We start from the raw sequence: 15000 nt of genomic DNA, 5'->3' as shown, positions 1-15000 counted from the left end.
CATTAATCAATTCGTCAGACCAATAACACATTTCTCTATCTGCGCCTGAACATACTCACCGACCCATCTCCCCGCTCACCGCCACTGTACCGAGATAATGCACCCTCAATACACTCCTATACTCGGCGGCGGCTAGGCAACGCTATTTCGACATGTTCCACTAAGCATCCCTGCTTATAAGGGGAGACAAGGCCCTGCTAATGCTACGGGACTGGAGGAGGAGGGGGAGGAAGAGGAGGGGCGTCTGTTGCAAGCATTATGTCGGCGAAAGGAAGGATGGAACGTAAGGGAGAGAGGATGAAGGATGGTGGAGCAAGGGAAGAGAAGAGAGGAATTCTTGAAAATGGGAGAAGTTGAGAGTGAAGTGTGGTGGTAGTGGTGGTAGTAGTAGTAGTAGTAGTAGTAGTAGTAGTAGTAGTAGTAGTAGTAGTAGTAGTGGTGGTTGTGGTGGTATAGTTCGTAATTTTTCTGTTCCTCCTTCTTAGGGTGAATTGTAGATTTTTTTCACTCTACTAAAAATTATATATATTTTTTTTGTCTTTTCCACAAAATAGAAAAAAAATCAACATTTCCGAAAAGACGGTATTCAAAAGGAAGTAAGCTTCTTCACTTGTCTTATTCATTATGACGTAACATTCTGAGGTAATTTGTGCGTCCAAAGGCACAGACAAAGGGGTGTTTGAAGTGGATGTTTTTACTAATGCTGTTATTACCCTCCTCCTCCTCCTTCTCCTCCTCCTTTTTTTGCATAGGAATAATAATAGAATCTCACTTCATTCTTTCCAATCAAAACGCCGCCAGTTTTTCCCACACAGCACGATGGTTTTCCCACGCCAGCACAAGCACAACAGCGTGTCGGTTTGGCAGTCATACACTGCTCTAGCTTACTTTACTAAAGGGTAGTTAATCTAAATTAATTCCAAAGCGATATGTAAAGACCTGAGGGAGTGTTTGTTTTGGTTATCCTATGTAATCACATGTTGTAATCCTCATTTTCTTCGTCCGCATTATCCTGTTATTGATAAACTTTGTGATTTTAAGTACTAGAGGTCAAAGTTGCAGGCGATAACCTGTGAATCCAGCCCTAAAGGGAAGGTACACAAACACAGTGACCGAAGCTGTGGCCTGATTGACTGCCGCCTCCCTAGAAAGCGCAACGCAAGGATTCTGCACCACCCCTCAACAACTAAACTGTGCCTTCACCTGCGCTACGCACACACCACATCACACAACTATCATGCAGTTACACTCTCCCTCACAAACAAAAGTAGACAGACCACAACTCTTTCCCTCACTATTCTCTCCAGTTCTATGTGGTTTTTCTATACCACGTGGTATCAATTCCTGTATCTTGTCAGCTTCTGCTGGAGAGATTGGTGGGGAGGAACCTTCTGTACTATCCTGTATCTCCCAATAATAGTTAATGTAGAATAATTATCCAAACAGCCTCGTCATTAACTCAAGGTTTGGTCTTCCGTTGCATTCCTTTGTATTCCTTTCTGTTCTTTCCTCCTCCTCCTCCTCCTCCTCCTCCTCCTCCTCCTCCTCCTCCTCCTCCTCCTCCTCCTCCTTCTCCTCCTCCTCCTCCTCCTCCTGCCTGGTGCTGGATGTGATGGCTCATGAATAACATGTGAATATGTTCTTAAACCACTCAGTAAAATCATAATTCGAGCTGAGAGAGAGAGAGAGAGAGAGAGAGAGAGAGAGAGAGAGAGAGAGAGAGAGAGAGAGAGAGAGAGAGAGAGAGAGAGAGAGAGAGAGAGAGAGAGAGAGAGAGAGAGAGAGAGAGAGAGAGAGAGAGATTCAAGGCAAAAAGTAAATTCTTTCATACAAATGCACCACATTAAGCGCCTCCAGCGTAAGACTGTATAATTATCAGGCAGGAAGCGCGGCAGTAAACACGTCAAGTCTATGGAGAAGGCAGGGCGTGTTTCACTTGCTGGTCTTGCCTCTCACTTTTTTAATATACGTTTTCTTTTTTTGCTTTTCTTTTTTTTTTCCTTGCATGGATTGACAAGGTGTGGAATAATAGTAAAAAAATACAAATTATACAAAAACTGAATTGGTGTCACTCCAGATAATAATCCTGCTCTTTACTACAACAACAACGACAACAACAAAAACAAGAACAACAACAACAATTACTACTACTACTACTACTACTACTACTACTAGTAGTAGTAGTAGTAGTAGTAGTAGTAGTAGTAGTAGTAGTACTACTACTACTACTAGTAGTAGTAGTAGTAGTAGTAGTAGTAGTAGTAGTAATTGTTGTTGTTGTTGTTGTTTTTGTTGTTGTCGTTGTTGTTGTAGTAAAGAGCAGGATTATTATCTGGAGTGACACCAATTCAGTTTTTGTATAATTTGTATTTTTTTACTATTATTCCACACCTTGTCAATCCATGCAAGGAAAAAAAAAGAAAAGCAAAAAAAGAAAACGTATATTAAAAAAGTGAGAGGGCGCTGCTCGAACTTCCACCAAGACTGGGCGGGATGGGAATCACCTCCCCTGAGAAGTTGGCGACTGTGGAGAACCTCAACTCCCTCAAGCTCACCAGGTCCCTCACAGAGAAGATCATTGCTCAGGACGCACATGGTGAAATAGCCCAAAGTGCAGTCACTGAGCAAGGACGAATTATATCTAGAGATAGGCAACAACATCAACGAAACTGTCTCGAAGACCTGATAAACATCTTGCCTGCAACCACAGTGAGAAAAATCCTCACTGCACAGGAAACGGGAGCCTCTAACTGGCTAACGTCACTGCCCATCAGAGCGAAGGGCTTCAGCCTCAACAAACAAGAATTTGTCGACGCCATTGCTCTGAGGTACGGCTGGCCGATGGAAGGACTCCCCAGTACTTGTGTGTGTGGCTCCCCCAATGACGTCAACCACACCATGACGTGCAAAAAGGGGGGATTCGTATGTATCAGGCACGATGAGGTGAGAGATCTGACCGCCAGCATGCTCAGGGAGGTGTGCCACGATGTCTCCACTGAACCGACCCTCCTGCCGCTAGACGGCGAGCACCTGCGCTACAGAACAGCCAACACCACCAACGAGGCTCGAGTCGACGTCAGTGCACGAGGGTTCTGGACAAGGGGACAGAAAGCATACGTGGACATACGGATCTTTGACCCGATGGCCGCCTGTCACCACGAACTCTCCCTGGAGGCCGCCCACCGCAAGAATGAGCAGGAGAAGATCCGAGCGTATGGGGAGAGAATCCAACACGTTGACCAGGGCAGCTTCACACCTCTGGTCTTCACCACATCTGGCGGGATGGGCTCCAAGGCTCAGTGCTTCTACTCAAGACTAGCCGACCTAATGGCAGAAAAGAAGCACCAGCCAAGGAGCCATGTCGTCGCATGGATGAGGTGCCGTCTCTCATTCTCCCTCCTCAGATCTGCCCTCCTGTGTCTCAGGGGGACAAGGCATTCCACTCCCATACCTGCAGAATTAGGAGGCCTCGACTGCGAGGCTACAGTGGTGGAGAGTGGCATAAGAGTAGATAGAGTAGAGGTAGAGTGAATTTATAGTTAACAACTAATGTTTATATTATAGAGTATTAGATATGGTTGGATGCCACAGTCATTAGCGTGACCTGGGGCTAATGACCTCCAAGTAATGGAGCCCCTAATTGACACATCAATAAACATGGGGTGGAGGTAGTAGTAGTAGTAGTACTACTACTACTACTACTACTATTGCTACTACTTCTGTTATTAACATTCACCTATTAAGACTCAGGAAAGATTTGTCTTTCTCCAACCCTCTGTGCTTCTTAAAAACATGGAGCTGCATTTGGAAAAAAAAAATTCAAATAGCTGAACACAAAAATCATTTAGATGCAAAAGATATCGGACGGATCAACTTGAGTAAACTGGAGTAAACAATGCAATACATGTTTAATTTAGAGTCAGTATAAAATGGTATTCTTACATTTGCATATAGCCATTATTTATACTCACGCTCTCATATCTTCTTGGCGAATGGCAAACAGAGGAACAAAAAAAATTCTTTTCAGTTGCCGCTTCCATACATACAGACAAAAAAAAAAAAAAATAAATAAAAAAAATAAAAGTCAATAAAATAACTAAATATGTTTCTGGAAGTGCCTCAATACTCTTAAAACAACTAGTCACAGGAAGGGGAAAAAACAGAAACAGGCAGAGAATTCCAGAGTTTACCAATGAAAGGGATGAAAGAATGAAGATATTGCTTGACTCCTGGACTATTGAAAGGGAACTTAAAGACTTCTATCACGTCCCCTCTTAACCTACGTCTCTCTAAAGAATGTAAATTTAATGACTTCAATCTCGCCTCGTAAGGAATACTCCTCATCCCCTGTATCCTTTTTGTTATTCTCCTCTGTACTGATTCTAATACACCTATATCTTTCCTGTAATGTGGAGACCAGAATTGCACAACATAGTCTAGATGAGGTCTGACCAGCGCCAAGAATATCATTAATATTACTTCCGGCCTTCTACTTTTAACACTCCTAAAAATTAATCCTAGTACCCTATTTATCCTGTTTCTAGCCTCTATGCATTGTTTTCCTAGACGGAGTTCACAGCTAACTGTAACTCCTAAATCTTTCTCGTACCCTGTAACTACCAGAGATTGTTCGTTTAATGTGTACCTACTGTGTGGGTTTCCTCTACCTACGCTAAGTACTTTACATTTATTGATATTAAATTGCATTTGCCATATGTCCGTCCATTCATTCATCCTAAATCTGCCTGCAAGGCGAAGGCACCCGTTTCTGATCTAATTAATCTATCTTTGTGTCATCCGCAAATTTACTAACATCACTACTAATTCCACTAACCAAGGCATTGATATATATTAGAAATAACAATGTCCCTAATACTGATCCCTATGGCACCACACTGATTACATGACCTCACTCGGATTTCGAGCCGTTTATTACAACTCTTTCTCGCCTGTCGCTAAGCCATGACCCTATCCAGCCTAACACCTTCCCATCTATCCCGTGTGCCCTAACCTTTCTCAGGAGCCTTTCATGGGGTACCTTGTCAAATGCTTTACTAAAGTCCAGATACAAGATATCATAACTATCACTATTATCTACTGCCTCGTACTCTTTACTGTAAAAACTTAACAAGTTTGTCATGCAAGACTTCCCCTTCGTGAAGCCATGCTGTGATTAATTTATCAAGTTATGTTTGTCTAAATGTTCCCTAATGTTCCTCGCTCTTATTAACTCTAATATTTTACCTATAACTGAATTTAATCTGACAGATCTATAGTTAGATGCTAAAGTTTTATCTCCTTTCTTAAAGATGGGTACTACATTAGCCTGCTTCCACATTACTGGTACCTCACCTGACTCAAGTGATTTCCTAAAGACAGAGACTAACAGCTCACTAATAACCTCTTTGCATTCCTTAAGTACTCTGGGATATATTTCATCTGGTCCTGGTGTCTTGAACTTTTTTTAGCCTATCTATCTCCTGTTCCACTATCTCTCTACTTATGGAAATATGTCAGCTTCTCATTCTCATCTGCTCTAAACATCTGTTCACTATCTGGCATATCCTGCATGTTTTCCTGGGTGAAGACAGATGAAAAATACACATTCAGAATTTTACTAATCTCCTTCCCAGAACTAACCAGTTCCCCATCTGCTGCCTTTAATGGACCTATAGTATCCTTATTCTTCGTCCTCTATTCCTGATAAAATCCCTTGGGATCCGTCTTCACATGGCTGGCTACACTTAATTCATAATTGCCCTTAGCTTTCCTCGTTAACTTCATGACTGTTCTAACTAATTCATTATAATGTGACCTTAAAACTTCTTCACCTGCCCTGAATGTCTTATATATACTTCTCTTCCACCCTATATAATGTTTTAATCTAGCAGTCATCCATTTAGGATAATTTTTCTGTGATCTTATTGCCCTATACGGGATATATGCTAACTGACCTGTATGAACTTTATCTACGAAATATTTATACAATTCATCTACATTTACTTCACCTAATTCCCTCATCTCGGCCCCTACCATCCTCTCTACTCCCTCATCTACTCGCCTCGACCTCACCTCTCTCATTTCAGCATGACCTGACATTCCACCATACTCACACCCATATACCCCTCCCTCTCTCCTCCGCCCCTTCGGAACACATCTTACCTCCTCTTGTCCTACACCCTCACACCTCACCTCACCTCTCACATCTTGCCTTATCTCTCTCAACTCCGTCCCGGACCTGACCTCACCCTGCATCCGTTGCCAGTCAACTCCTTGGAGGTACCTTTTTAATTCCTCAAATTCTGCTCTCCTAAAGTCAAGTATTTTACTAGTGTTTTTGCTTCTAAGAGTTTCTTCCCATTTTAAATTGTACCTAATTTCCCTATGGTCACTGTTACCTAGCTGTCCTTCAACCTCTACCTACGTGACTGCTTCCTCCCTGTTAGTAAGAATTAAATCTAGAATATTATTCCCCCTTGTGGGATCTACGACTACCTGTTTTAAAAAATTATCCTGAATTACCTTAAAAAATTTTGCTTCCTTCTTACCCACCATCAGACTCCAGTCGATATTCCTAAAATTAAAATCTCCTACCACACATACCTGACTGTACCTGCCTGCTCTATTTATTTCCTGCCACAGTGAGGTGTTAATTTCCTTTGTACTGGTCGGTGATCTGTACACTACTCCCACTACTGTACATTGCTGTACTACTACTGCTTTCCTATCTGTTTTAGATCTACTGTTAATACAACACTGTAATGTGTCCCTAACGTATAACGCGACGCCTCCTCCTCTCCTGTTTTCCCTATCTTTATAGAACAATGTATAACCATCTATCTTGACCTCTGGATTAAATACTTTTCCTCACATATCTAACCAAGTTTCAGTTAAAGCAATGATATCAAATTTCTCTACACACACTATTCTTCTAAGCAAGTCTATTTTATTAAAAATACTGCTACATTTTGTGTGGTAAATACTTAAGCTATTTCTCATCTTCCCTGAGCTAGCTACCTTTCTAGATTTAACTAATTTCTCCTATGTTTACTCCTCACAACACCTTCTTCACACAACCCTTTCCCGTATATGAAGTGAGTTATGGCAAATAATTGGCGCATTTTGTGCGCTCGAGCTCGATCTGTAGTGATGAGGCGATAGTTGTGCGAGTTGCGAGGCAGAAACCTTCGCCCACATGCCGATAAATCGAAATATGCAAAATACAGCAAAAAAAGGTGAGTCTGACGAAGAAATTAAATAAAATAACAAAGATACGCCTTCAAAAGTTACCAAGAAGTGTTTCCGAAAATGAAATCGAAACTTTTATATACGATGGACATCAAAAGGTGCTCCTGGCCAAATCATCGTTGTGCCCTCCAGGGCCAGGCGGGACCGGTGGGGTGTACAGATGTGCGGTAACAAAAACTAGAGCCCCCTCGCTCCGTTACGGGAATGATCCCTCCAAAGATATTAAATACGTTACTAAATGATTAAGAAAATCATAAATTATCTTTCATTCGCTGACAAGGAAAATAAAAACGTGAGGAAAACTAATATTTTCAGAAATCTACAACGACGAGCCTCTAAAAAAAGGGAGACAAATAGTGTGGGCCGGCTCTAGTCATCAAGGCCCACGTCACCTTGACTTTTCAAGGCGACAATCAACACACACAGAGACAAATAAGAACACTTCACAGAACTATACAAGCTTTCCTCTCTTTGATTTTACTTGAATAAAGCTGCAACAAAGGTTATGACGCTAAAAAGTTACCTTAGGTTAGGTCACAAATATCATGGTGGTAACGCTTCCCGGGAAATCAGAGTTAAAAATAATATCAATACCAATTGAACAAAGAAAATATAAATATCTTTTCTCCATAGAAGGAGAGTTTTTTTTTTTTTCATGTGGAAACCAAATTCACACTAAATGAAATGTGTTACAGTAATACTTTCCAAGGACACTTTATCATAACGTGCAAAATATTATTAATCTACATAACGGTAAAACACACTAAAGGATAAATAGACATACAAACTAGAAGATCTGATATTTGTTACCTAAAAAAGACCTCAAGTGAGGTCGTACATACGTACATACAAAAAAAAATATATATATATATATATTATATATATATATATATATATATATATATATATATATATATATATATATATATATATATATATATATATATATATATATATATATATATATATATATATATATATATATATATATATATATATAAAACGAACGCAAAAATGACAGCTAATTGTTAGGTTTCAATTGAATCTCTAAGTAAATATTTATACCAAAAAGATGACACCATTATAGAAAACATATGATTTCGTATCCTTCTTTTCTCTATGCATACATTAAAATAAGCACACGAAGACTGGAATACAAAAATTATAGTTTTGAAAAAGATTCTCGGTTAATCCTCAAAGGACTTTTTTCCCTGTAAGATGTTGAAATGAACATTATAGACTAAATTTACATTCTGTCTTCTTTCACATATATACCCTAGGAAGGCAGAAACATGGGAGACAAAAACAACGCATTGGAAAAAGCTTTAAACTAATCCTTCAATGGATAACACTACTGACACGATACCATGGAAGCACATCCTTTCTTTCCTTCACAGATTCGTGGGAAGCTGACAGGAGAAAGGCAGGCAACAGGTTTCCGTTGAAATGAAAAAAAAAATAATCCAAAATAGAGGGCACATGATGTAATGAAGCAGGTACTCACTTTCCTCCTGCATGTGTTGGGAGTGTTCACCGCGGCACCACCTGCCATCCTTTCCTGAAAATATCAAAACATCCACATAAAAAAGTGATGCAGCTTCACTATTCTAAAAAGAGCTAAAAATGAAGCATCATAAACAGAACCACCAGAAATCATTTACTGCATGAGTTAACAACATACACATGAACAAAAGAGGAAAGAATAAATACTGAACAAAAACACGAAATGTCATAAATAAAACGTGTCAAATTCCTCCAAGCAAGAACACATGGATACATGGAAAACAACACTGAAAACAGAACACACTTCAAACGCTGAGAATGTTAAATATGCACAACAGCTGCAACAAAATAAAACGAACAAACACCATTACATATATAACAAGATCAAATAAGAAAATAAAAAAGCAAAAATAATAAATGTAAAGCTTGCCAACATTCAGCGGTGTCTAGAATATGAAGGTGGTAGTTAAGTGAGACTGAAGAGGAGGAGCACAAGTCATGCTGCGATTGATGCATGAAGGCAATCAAGGGAGAGGGTTGCACAGAGGAGGCGGGACGCAAGGCGCCTTCAGGCCAGTCACTGCTGGTGTCCCTCGCCTCCCCTTCCTGCCTCGCTGCGAGGTCAAGGGGCCACTACCACCGCTGCCTCAACACTTACACTACCTTTGCGTCTCAACACTGAAATGCTTCAATGAATGGGAATGAACGGGAAAGTAATGGTCACTTAGAATTGCTTATAACAAGTACATGTTACTAAGTGTTTTAAATCAATCTGTCTGTCTGCGTCTGTCTGTTTATCTCTGCCTCACATGTTCACTATAATGCTCTGTAAGAATGAGCATCCCAATCTCTGTTGCTTTGTTGCAGCGCATCTATTTGTATTAATGTTGTGTGTGTGTGTGTATGTGTGTGTGTGTGTGTGTGTGTGTGTGTGTGTGTGTGTGTGTGTGTGTGTGTGTGTGTGTGTGTGTGTGTGTGTGTGTGTGTGTGTGTGTGTGTGTGTGTGTGTGTGTGTGTGTGTGTGTGTGTGTGTGTGTGTGTGTGTGTGTGTGTGTGTGTGTGGTGTAACATTACGAGTGGAACAATATTTACGAGTATGGGTCAGTAGGTCTGTCTTCTGGTATATTTAGTAGTTTTAGGAAATCAATGACAACTACGTATTGTGCACGAAAAATGGCATACCGTAAATACGAGGCCATGAGAGAAAAATATAGTTAGGTCACTATGTTTGCATTTTCTTCGCTTACAGTAATTGTTATCACGAAAGAATATACGAGTAACGGAAGAGGCATACGTTTATATTTTGCAAACATTATGCTGTATTAATATCCCACTGACTAATTCAGTTAGACTTTTGGTTAAGTACTCACTGCAGGGCACGATAAACTATTTATTAAAGTATTTTACAAAAAAATTGTGCAAATATATTCATTGGAATGAAATGTGGTGGTCTGTACATCTGGAGTTGGTAGGATGAGTCACATTGGTGGTCAAAGCCAAACTGGGAGACTGGGAAGGGTAGGGAAGTGCTGCACACTCACCTCCCATGCTCCCCAGAGTCAGTCAGTTTGGTGGTCTGTTGCCAGATTACAGTAAGATTTGTAGGTCAGTCAGGTTGGTTGTTTTTATGGTTGCCAGGGTCAGTAAGGCAGGTGGTAGGGAAGTGCTACGCACTCACCTAGCCAGGACAGGGTAGGATGTAGGGATGTATGGATCAGGGTCAGAGTGGGACACAGAGCAGGAGGTACTGTTGGTCTGTACATTTGGAGTTGTTCTTTGAAGTTGCCAGGATGAGTCAGGTCAAACTGGGAGACTGGGAAGTGTAGGGAGGTGCTGCACACTCACCTCCCATGCTCCCTAGGGCCAGTCAGTTAGGTGATTACATATCTGTAAGTCAGTCATCAGGTTGGTTGTTTTTGGAGTTGCCAGGGTCAGTCAGTCAGGGTCAGTCCAGGGAAGTGCTACGCACTCACCTTGCCGAGATCAGAAGGGTGGTGGTGGTGGTGGTCTGTACAGTTGGAGTTGCTCTTTGGAGTTGGTAGGATGAGTCAGATTGGTGGTCAAAGTCAAACTGGGAGACTGGGAAGGGTAGGGAGGTGCTGCACACTCACCTCCCGTGCTTCCCAGGTGGGTGGTGGTCTTTGGGGTTGTCAGGGTCAGTCAGTTGGTATTGTTGGGAGTAGTTGGGGATTGTTGGGTCAGTTGGGAGTAGGAGTTTTATTGTTTTTGTTTTATTTACTTATTTTTTCATCTTTTTTTATTACTTTTATTATTTTTTATACCTATATATATTTTATTCTTTTTGGTCTGGCAGTCCGTAGACTTGGGGAGAGAAGGGAAGTGCTGTGCACTCACCTCCCTTGCTCTCCCGAGGTCCGAGGTGGTAAGGAGGTTTTTATTTATTTTTATTTATTTATTTATTTATCTTTATTTATTTATTTATTTTATTTTATTTTATTTATTTATTTTTTTTTTGCGTGGTAGGTTAGGAGACAAGGGAAGTGCTATGCACTCACCTTAATTCTTTATCTATTTTTTTTTCTATCTTTTGCCTGGTAGGTTGGAAGAGAAGGGAAGTGCTATGCACTCACCTTTATATTTTTTTATTAGGTTTATTATTTTATATTATTTATATTTTTTATTCTGTTAGGTTAAGAGAAGTGCTATGGACTTACCTTTATTTATTTTATTTTTATTTTTTTTGTTTTTTATTTTTTTTTTGTTTTTATTATTTTTTGCCTGGTAGTCCGTAGACTTGCCAGGGTTAGGTAGGGGAGAGAAGGGAAGCGCTGTGCACTCACCTCCCTTGCTCTCCCGGGGGCCGGTAAGGCGGTGCCTTCCTTCCCTGGGGAGGGGTAGGGAGGTGCTGCGCACTCACCTCCCCTCCTCCCCGTGGGCAGTTCCATCACACATGGTGATGGAGGGATGCTCTTTCAAGGTTTTTGTGAGTTCCGAGAGGGGGGTTCGAACCTACGCGCCCCTCACTTCCCTCACGCCAAACTCAAAGTGCATCACTCTACCCACTGGGCCACGAGGGCCCTTTTTCTTTTTTTTAAAGTTGGTCTATTTCCCCATCTTCCCCATCTTTTTTGTAAAGTTGCTCTATTTAACCACCTTATGTTCACGCCAGTATGTATTAAATAATTACGATGTGAATTATTTTCATGACGTTATTTATTTATTGTATTTTGTATGGGATATGACACTGGGTTCCCAAGACTGTCACTACGCCATGAAACCCCAACGGTAAACAAGATATATTTGAACACATCATTTCCCTTCCTGTGTTCATGCAGCACCAAAAGTTCAATAAGAAAAACTGCTGCTCATTCTAATGTGAACGTTCATCCCACAGTGATAATTAGATAACTGTTGACTTGTGGGAGTATGTCGTGGAGTACAAATAGCAGTAGGTAAGATCAGAGAACTTTACAGAGGCAGGAATTCCTTGGTTATGGAGCAGCCTTCTGGAACCCTCCCCTGTGCTGCACCACCACCACCACCACCGACAACAACAACAATAACAACACACCATTACACCTGTCCATCCTGCAGCACATGCAAAAAAAAACATGCAGTAAAAAAACCCAAAGTTTATATTATTCCACTTTAGAATTTACCAAATATTACACGATGTGTACTGAGCACTGGGCTATAGCGGACTACTGGAGTGGCGATCTGTGTATACAAGTGCCGCGTACTTCGTCAGTCCTTCGCCTGGGCCAAAAAACGGAAACGAATTCAAAGAATTCAATTCCAGTGTGAGAATACCGACAGTGGAAGAGAGTTACTTGTAACGGTAATTGCTAGGCAACTAGGCCTAAGGCCATACAGCTCCCGACGCCTCATCTGAAACCTGACCCCAATCCAATGTACACTAACTGAGATTGGTGGGTTCAGGAGTGAATGCAAAAATACTAACAACACATTATGAAAACGTTCTTGGCACAAAGAAGTGGCCGTGTTCATGACGTGTACCATATACCTACGTCCCTACTTCATAACCATGGGGAAGGACTTTCGCTCTGCAGGCATTATGTTATTGTAGCAGCAATGTCATAACAAGCTAATCGTTATTATTCCACACACTTGACCTTTGCTGAATATCATTTAAGTATTTTTTTCCACATATAAAATTAATCAATTAGTGCACGCGGGCCACACTAAATCAACTGACGCGCGGGCCTACAGTTCAATGACACTGCTCTAGACATTTTTCTTTCCCACTCGACATAAATATAAACAACCAGAACGATCGCTTTTGGGGGATGGAAAACGAGTTTACCAGTGACTCATCATAACAAAATATACGGTACTACCATAGACAGCACCCTATCAACGTACTCCTGGCTTGTTCATGAACACAGGTAGCTGTTGATAGGAAGCCTTAAATTACATCAGCCGCTTGGGAAAAAAAAAAAAAAAAAAAAAAAAAAAAAAAAAAAAAACACGCCAGAGTTCAGCCGTGAACTCGTGCGTCATCAGCATCATCACCCAGTTGATTTGTCCAATTTTCCCTTATTGTTATTCAATAGCAATAAGAGAAAATGGGAAAAACTGCAAGGATAACCATGGTAACAGAAGGAAAACAAAGGAAAACATACGTGCACTCGACAACTTGAAAAAAAAAGTTTTGTCTTAGGTGGCGGTGAACAAACTTACCATATTAAATAAACTTGTTATGGCCAAATAGAGCATATATAAGCAACATATTAAAAAAAAAAAAAAATAATAATAATAATGTAATTCATGGCAAACTAGATATCCTTAGACCAAAAGCAAGAAAAAGCCAAAAATTGTGTTTTGGCCTAAAAAAGGCGAATCTGGCAGTCCTGATCTCCGACAACGTGACGTCATGCGCGGAAAATTGAAAAAAAAAAAAGTGTAACAAAAGTGGGCTTGCTGGGTTCTCTATACTGTGCCTGGCGCTTTCAAGGGAGGCATCAGTCAATCAGGCTCCGGCTACCATGCGACTCCTATAAGAGTGCACTTCTCGTAAAGGAGCGCCGCACTCCTGCAGCAGTGACCCCTGGTACCTCAAATCCCTATGACAGTCACTGATTGGGTCCTTGAGTTTTCAATGCCCCTCACAGCTAATTGTTCATCATGTGATGAGAGAAGGAGGAGGAGGAGGAGGAGGAGGAGGAGGAGGAGGAGGAGGAGGAGGAGGAGGAGGAGGAGGAGGAGGAGGAGGAGGAGGAGGAAGAGGAGGAGGAGGAGGAGAATAAAAACAAAGCCTAAAGAGCAAAAGTTCCTGAGGTCTTTACTGGGCTGTTTGGGTAACTACTCTACGCTAACTAGTGGAAGAGACAAACAGGATAGCACAGAAAGAGGAACCAAACGAATACAAAAGAAGTCCAAACAGTAACAGACCAAGAGGTCCTTGTAAGTCTGTTTGGGTAACTATTCTACTCTATTAGTGGTAGAGAAAGGATAGCACAGAAGAAGGGTCCTTCCATCCCCCACCCCCAATCCCTCCAGGCAAGGGTCACATGAAAAATGGTACCATGTTGTACAGAAAAAACAACATGGAGTGTGAGAGGAAACTAAAGAAAGACAGGAGGACTACTTCAACCATATACAATCTACATGCCAGCACGGACAGTATGGAGTGAACGTGTTCGTTATTCAGACATGAACAATGACAACCGGGAATTAGTGTCTACATACTTGTCAAGACAGGTTTTCAATGAGTGAACAGTGCCTGAGTTAACGACGCTTGATGGAACACAATTCAACATATTTATGACACGATTGAAGTAAAATGTTTGGCTTCATTTGTTTGAAATCGCTTACCTATTATTTACTATTGTTTCTTGTAATATTAGACATGTTGAATCTTAGGAAGAATTCCGGTCTGATATTTGTGAAAGCCTTAAAAGTTTAGTAAAGCAATATTAGATCCCCTCTTAGCCTGCGTTTGGAGAGGGAGAATAGATCTCGTTCTTTAAGGCGTTCCTTGTAGGGTTTATTGCGAAGCCTTCGAGTAATTTTCGTTACTCTATTTCGTATTGTTGTTTTTTTTATAATCTCTCAATATTCCTTTTATAACAGGATGACAAAAACTTTACATTGTATTCAAAATGAGGACGTACAAGTGAGTTGTATAAGGTGAGATTTTTTTTTTTCAGATTGGAAGGTGAAAACTATTAATTTATTGGCAATTTCAATGACTTCGTTGCATTGTTTGCTTGGTTCAAGATCTGTTGTCACTAAAGCTCCCAGATCTTTATCAGGATCCAAACTTTT

The 15000-nt window shown here is 40.8% G+C and overlaps 2 long non-coding RNA genes across 2 annotated transcripts in view; both read right to left on the bottom strand.

The window, feature by feature from the left end:
• Nucleotides 1–8833, bottom strand: part of LOC135102161 (uncharacterized) — a 73072-nt gene extending 64239 nt beyond the window's left edge. Inside the window, exon 1 of the long non-coding RNA XR_010269558.1 lies at nt 8753–8833. This is a non-coding gene — a long non-coding RNA (uncharacterized LOC135102161). The remainder of the gene's footprint in view (nt 1–8752) is intronic.
• A 1416-nt stretch (nt 8834–10249) lies between these two features.
• LOC135102163 (uncharacterized) overlaps nt 10250–15000 on the bottom strand; it is a 67149-nt gene continuing 62398 nt past the window's right edge. The window contains exon 4 of the long non-coding RNA XR_010269559.1: nt 10250–10862. This is a non-coding gene — a long non-coding RNA (uncharacterized LOC135102163). The remainder of the gene's footprint in view (nt 10863–15000) is intronic.

The sequence above is a fragment of the Scylla paramamosain genome, chromosome 7, assembly GCF_035594125.1.
Source record: "Scylla paramamosain isolate STU-SP2022 chromosome 7, ASM3559412v1, whole genome shotgun sequence".
Taxonomy (NCBI): Eukaryota; Metazoa; Arthropoda; class Malacostraca; order Decapoda; family Portunidae; genus Scylla; species Scylla paramamosain.
Note: the sequence above shows the minus strand (reverse complement) of the source record. Positions and strands in the feature narration are given on the sequence as shown.